This window comes from Wasmannia auropunctata, unplaced genomic scaffold, assembly GCF_000956235.1.
Source record: "Wasmannia auropunctata unplaced genomic scaffold, wasmannia.A_1.0 LD334199.1, whole genome shotgun sequence".
NCBI classification, from domain to species: domain Eukaryota; kingdom Metazoa; phylum Arthropoda; class Insecta; order Hymenoptera; family Formicidae; genus Wasmannia; species Wasmannia auropunctata.
In genome coordinates, this window is record NW_012028691.1 from 610,308 (window position 1) to 616,709 (window position 6,402).

Here is a 6,402-nt window from a genome sequence, read left to right on the forward strand (position 1 = left end):
AATATTAATGTTAGTTAAATAGTTAAATATTTATTCTACTTTTAACTCTTTTCTTAATTTTTTAATTATAATCGTTGCTGCTAATCGAACGGTCGAATTCTCATTTAACAAACTAATATTCTATTTTTTTTAAATTCCTTTATCTATTTAAGTAACATATATATGTAACATATATATGTAACATATATATGTAACATATATATGTAACATATATATGTTACTTAAATAGATGTTAGTTAAATAGTTAAATATTTATTCTACTTTTAACTCTTTTCTTAATTTTTTTACGAATAATATATATATGTACATCAAATCAAAATTGAAGCATTTGGGACGAAAGGAGATAAAATTTTGAATAACTAATTAATTAAGGTTTCTCGCCATTAATTTATAATATTGCTATTTTACTAATTATTATTTTACTAATTAATATAAAAATAATACACTTAAATAGAAAGTATGTCGTAAATGTAATGCAATTTTGTTTATCACATTTTGAAACAATTTTAAAACAAACATTTTGTGTACCACAGCTGCTAATCGAACGGTCGAATTCTCATTTAACAAACTAATATTCTTTTTTTTTTTTTAAATTCCTTTATCTATTTAAGTAACATATATATGTAACATATATATATTACTTAAATAGATAAAGGAATTTAAAAAAAAAAAGAATATTAGTTTGTTAAATGAGAATTCGACCGTTCGATTAGCAGCAACGATTATAATTTTTGTGGCAGGATTTTCGTGCAATTTATAAACGGCACCAGTCATTCCCCTCCTCCCCTCTCTTTGGGCGTAAATCCGCCAACAGGAACGGCGACTCATTAGCATTCTTCAGCAGCGTCGAGCCGGGGGTCTAGGCGGGGCACCGAATAAATTCACCGCTCCAGGTACTTCGCTTCGATTCTACCTCCCTTTTGTCACTGCCAGAACGCCTGGAACGCGGTCGGGGGGAAAAGGGCATGTAACGGGGGTGTAGCGCGCGTTCGCGATGGCGCCTCGCTTTTGTTGCGCTCGCAGAGTTCGAATTCCATCAACCGGAATTACACAACACGTCTCGCGTTATTCTTCGCCTTATTGCGGTTTTCAGGACGCATAAACTACCGCGCGTCGGATAAAATCTTATTAATCCGCCGGCATTTATTTCGCCATTTGAATTGTATCACGCGTCATCGTGTTGTTGTACGCCACGATTATTGAGGCTGACAATGATTTATTATGCTTTATCGTCGGGCAAAATTTAATTCCGGCGGATACAACGGGTGTAATTATTACGTCACAGCGTTCCACCATGAAAGATCTCATCGCAATTACTCTTATTTGGTTATCAATCGCGTTCTGCAAACAAACAACTGTAAAGTAGTATAGAAACATTACAAACCTCGGTCCGTTTATTTTACGAAAGGTTAAACAATGAAATATACTCTTATTTAACTTGTATTCCGTATCGAGTTTTGCAAACCTTTCCGAGCGCGCGCTTCGCTAGTTAGTTTTCTCTTGTTTCCCTTGGCTGTTTTGCTTTTGTTCCCTTAATCGCTGTTCTTCCTCGTCCGGGTGAACTTTTATTAGCGATCCTGAGGTGAGTGACGGAATTCGTTTAAAGATAAGCAGGAGGGGTGAGTAATAATTAGATGTAATGCGCTTTATTACTTTGTCCGCCAAACTTCCATCATGCATTTCTGATGTTTACATTCGAATTAATCAGAGATTCGCGCGGGCGGCTCTTGTGCTCGCTACCAACAAAGCGGTACACCGCTACGGAATAATAATTATTTTGCAAAACAAGATGCAAGAGCGATTTTGACGGGTCCGCGCGATAAATTTGCATTTCGATTGTTATCGTCGAACAATAACAATCGGACCTGACCATTATTAATTCGGTTCGCTCGATAACGGGGAATTAAATTTGGCCCGCGCTTCTCCATTTTACGATCGTGCGTTTTGTTCGCTTGCTCGTGTCCTCGATTTCATTTGCATGAAACACGCCATCGCATCCGGACGGTGGGTGTATATACGCCCGAGCGCCATACCAGGTGCCGCCGACATTCCGCGAAATTACAATTTTAAAAAATTACATTTTTAACACGGCGGCGCCGTGTACACGCGAAAAATCGCGAGTCCTCAGAATTATCCTTTGGAAATGAAACATTATGACACAGCTCAGTTTACATGATGCGGCTGGCGTTATAATCGGATCTTTATCCTTTCTGAACAAAAGAATTTATATAAATTCTCTCTTTCTCTTCTTTTCCTTAAAAAGCTTTGTGATACAATTTTTTTCATTAAGTATAATGAAAGCTGTTCCCTTCAGTTCTCGATAAAGAAAGATTAAACTATCGAAGACACAGTATCCTTTAAAAAAGTGTTGTTTGAAGAGGCACTTCGCGATGAGGTCGACCCTCCTTGTAATCTGTAACTGAAAGCCGAATCCCTTCGGGCGTATTCCAGCAATATCATTATCGTTACCTCGACGTGATGATTATCTGAAGAAATATTGAAATGTGCCACGGAGGTCCTTCCTCTAATAATCCCAACGGTTATTATATCGAGATAGCCATGGCGATCTAAGAACAAAAAACATTGAATCAGCAGATACGCCGCGCGTAACGGGAAAAAGAGTTTCCGCCAACGCTACCCCAAGCGCAATTCTGATACAGTAGTTGTAAATTGTAACAGTCACGCTTCCGCGATTCCATTCAAGGTCCCGGTAGCGTAAACGATTAGAATCCCGCTCGCGTTAGTGTGACGACGGTGTTACAGCTTTGTAAACTTTCAGAAGGGTATAGCCGGGGGGGGAAGGGAAGGATGGCACGGAGTGAAAGAGGGGCTGAGAGTCACTCCACTGAATGCACGGCGACGTACATACGTGCGTTACGTACTACGTATAGAGCTGGCGGAGATAGTGTGCGAGGGTGCGAGGGACCTCGTACGGGAACGACGAAGGTGGAAATGGGAGGAAATGGAGGTAACAGGGGAGGTGTGGGGGAGAGAGAGCGAGTGGGGATGAAAGGCAACCGGTGCCGCTGTTACCTTCCTGTCGGGAATGGGGAGCGGTGAGGTAGAAGGGGGAGCGCGGGGGGAGGCAGAGAGAGAGAGCTAGGTCAGGGCAAAACAACGTTAAATCCGCACTGCCAGCCCCGGGGCGCAATTTCCGCCAACCAGGACCCGAAGTACGGGAGGCGACGACGACACCCGCCAGTTCTTTGGATCATCTATCTTCGTTCCGAGAAATAATCCACGCGATATTATCGGCACTCCGTGTATCTCACATTGGTCCGCCTTTATATAAACGATGTGAAGACTCGAATCTCTTTCTCTCTCTCTCTCCCCCTCTATATATATATATATATATATATATATATAAACGAAACGTGCGTATCGACGCTATTATAGAGATGTAGGTATAATATCGGCTTCTTTACAATCGAGACTCTCCTTCGATACCGATTAAACCGTAATCTTCAATTGCTTGAAGGAGAAATTGCGATTAAAATTAACGTCGGAGCAATCGGAGCTAAAGTAACAATGTTACTTGCAATTACCGGCGCTATTTCGATCTTTCTAAGACTCGCATTCCTCCGATTCCTCCGCCGTTAGAAAATTCCTCATCGTCTCCTTCCAAAGGTCGCCAGAAAATTATCATACCGCGTCACCGTACGCGATTCTTTGAGTGTAAAACAGCGGTAACATTCGTGGGTATTGCTGTAAATTGTGCCGAGTACGGTACTAGAATTTTTACGGCTGTGAGGGAATTACGAGCGGTGTGCATGAAAAGGATATTCATCTAACTTCGCGCTGCCGCGCCGTGTGACTTTTTCCCTTCGCAGCTAACGGGCGTACGAGCGCGTTCCGTTTTCCATTCCTCTCGGCGGAGTCCTCTCTCTTTCCTCTTTCCCTCGCAATATTGATCTTCTCGGGTTCATGAAATTGGTAGGTGCTACGCCGCCGCGTCATACAGGACGCGTTCGTATATCGCGATAGAAATCCGAGCGAACGCGTTGGCGATTATCGAACGATGCCTGCGTTCCGCCGGACCGAGCGAGGGCTCAGCTTGAAACTCTCTTCCATCCTCGATGGCTTAACGATATTTAAGATACGATTCCGCCGTTGAAGCACCGCCTCGCGATTTTCGGGTCGCGCGATCGTCGAATATTAACATCGCGACTCGGAAAGAAACGTCGGAAAAGATCTCGTCGCACATTGAATTTCGTCGATCGATTATTTGACGAGCTATGTCGCCCCGATCTAGATCGTGACGCCTGCTTCGCCATTCCGTTCGTTACAATCGCTGACGCAGATCGGTAATTGAGACGGTCGGAGTAATTGCATTTACTCTGCCGCCATGGCGTCGGACACGTAGCCGAGCGTCTCCTTCGTGGAATACCAATGAACGTGTTCTTGTTACCGAAGGAATATATGCATTCGAACGGATCGGCACGAAAGCGAAGAGAACCGGCCCGATGTTGCGGATAACGCAGGAGCGAGTGGACGTTCGCATCCTTATCTATTCAAAAATCAATAGCACGCTCGCGAAGGTGTGCATTCCAACGGAGAATTTCATGTTACTTATCGCCTGAGTTTGTCGCGGTTTGTAATTGTAATAGCGTTTTTATGTTAAAAACTAAAGAATTTAATTTAATTTAATTGTTTATAACTAATAAAATTATATTGAGATATATGTATAAAATATAAATACACAAATGGTTAGGCATCAGCAATACTGCTATAAGGCCAACCAGAAAGACAACATTATATAATTGAGTGAGACAATATGATACGCTTAACTACATTAATCAAATTAAAAATGTTTGTATACTTGTGCACATAGACATGAACAGTGTGGATAAAAATAAATGTAGCACTCTGGTGGACAATATGGACTCTTACGCAAATCTCTTTACTTATAATTTATATTGATTACTTAAAATTATTAAACGCCGTGTAACAAATATTTGTCGCGCACGTAGCATGACGTGCGGACCAAAGTATAACCGTCGCGAATATATATATGTTGCATAACGCCAGCAATCAGTGATACGTGCTAATTGGATGCATCCAATTAAAATTTTTTTTTCTTCTATGACGTTATATATTTTCCGATAAGCCGCGTTTGTTTGTCCATACATTCGTTTCGACGTTTTTCCGCTGCGATTTATTGTGCGCTGAAAATGAAGAAAATAAAAGTTACAAGATCTTCTTTAAATGACAATTTAACTTAACAACTGAATATCGCCCATTTCTCGAGATTCAGTTTTATGTTTAAGGAATGTCTCGCTGTTACTAATCAGTAGTCCAGTCACTCGATACTACGCAATCTTCTAACTTGGAAGATCCGCACAGCTTCCCGCTAAATTCTTCTTTACCGAAATCTACTCATTACGGGACAACGGGAGTTAAAACTTGATCGCGCGAACTTCGGAGGTTGGTTGCATAAAATAAAAAGTAGTGCTATCATCACAAATTCGGTCTACTGACTATAGGAATTAGGATTACGAGCGGACCTCAAGTAGAAAGCGAATTCTCTTGCAGATTAGATGGATTCTTTTTTTCTATCAGCTATCATTTTGTTACGTAATTTTGAGAGATTTATTATACAGTACGTGTTAACCTAAGGGATGACGAAGATAATATTTGAAATATTATTCTTATCGATATATTACATTACTTTTTGATGATACAAAATGCAGACGGTTGTTGTTTGCTCGAGACTCGCGATTTACATCTAATACATTTCACAACTTTAACCTACGGTTTCTCGACAGTACAACGTTATTGTACTATCTACAGCGGCATTTACATTCACTATTAATTCCTACGATGGAGTTCTCAGGCTCTCGAGCCCCCCAAAGTGGCGCTTCTTAGACTGTCTCTCGTAAAGAGGAAGCGTTCCGTCATAGTTGGAATAACAGTCGCATTGTGTAGAGATACGAGGTGTTTGATGTTGTTATAAAATTATTTCATGCACACACAATGGAAACGCATCCGATTTCCCGCGAGTGCATAATTAAGCGTACGTGCGTAATTTATCTCACTGCGAATTTTCCAAGTTTGTATATATATTTGTCATACACACACGCACACACACATATCTAATGACTAATAATTACACTATTATAACGCGAGATCTTAAAAATTTTAATTACAAGTTATATAATTCGATGATTTTTTACACTAGATGAATGATCGTCGCCGTTCGTTCAAATACTTGTTTGATTCTGTCACCGATTGTCTCTTTGTTCTTCCATCTCTTTTTCTCTCTCTCTCTCTCTCTCTCTATCTGTCTGTCTGTCTGTTTGTCTGTCTCCTTCCAGATTGGCTTTAATTGGGTCTTCGCAATTACCGCCAAAGGGGTTCCCATTCCGTCCCTACCGCCTCCTCGTTAGTACGCATCGATAAATG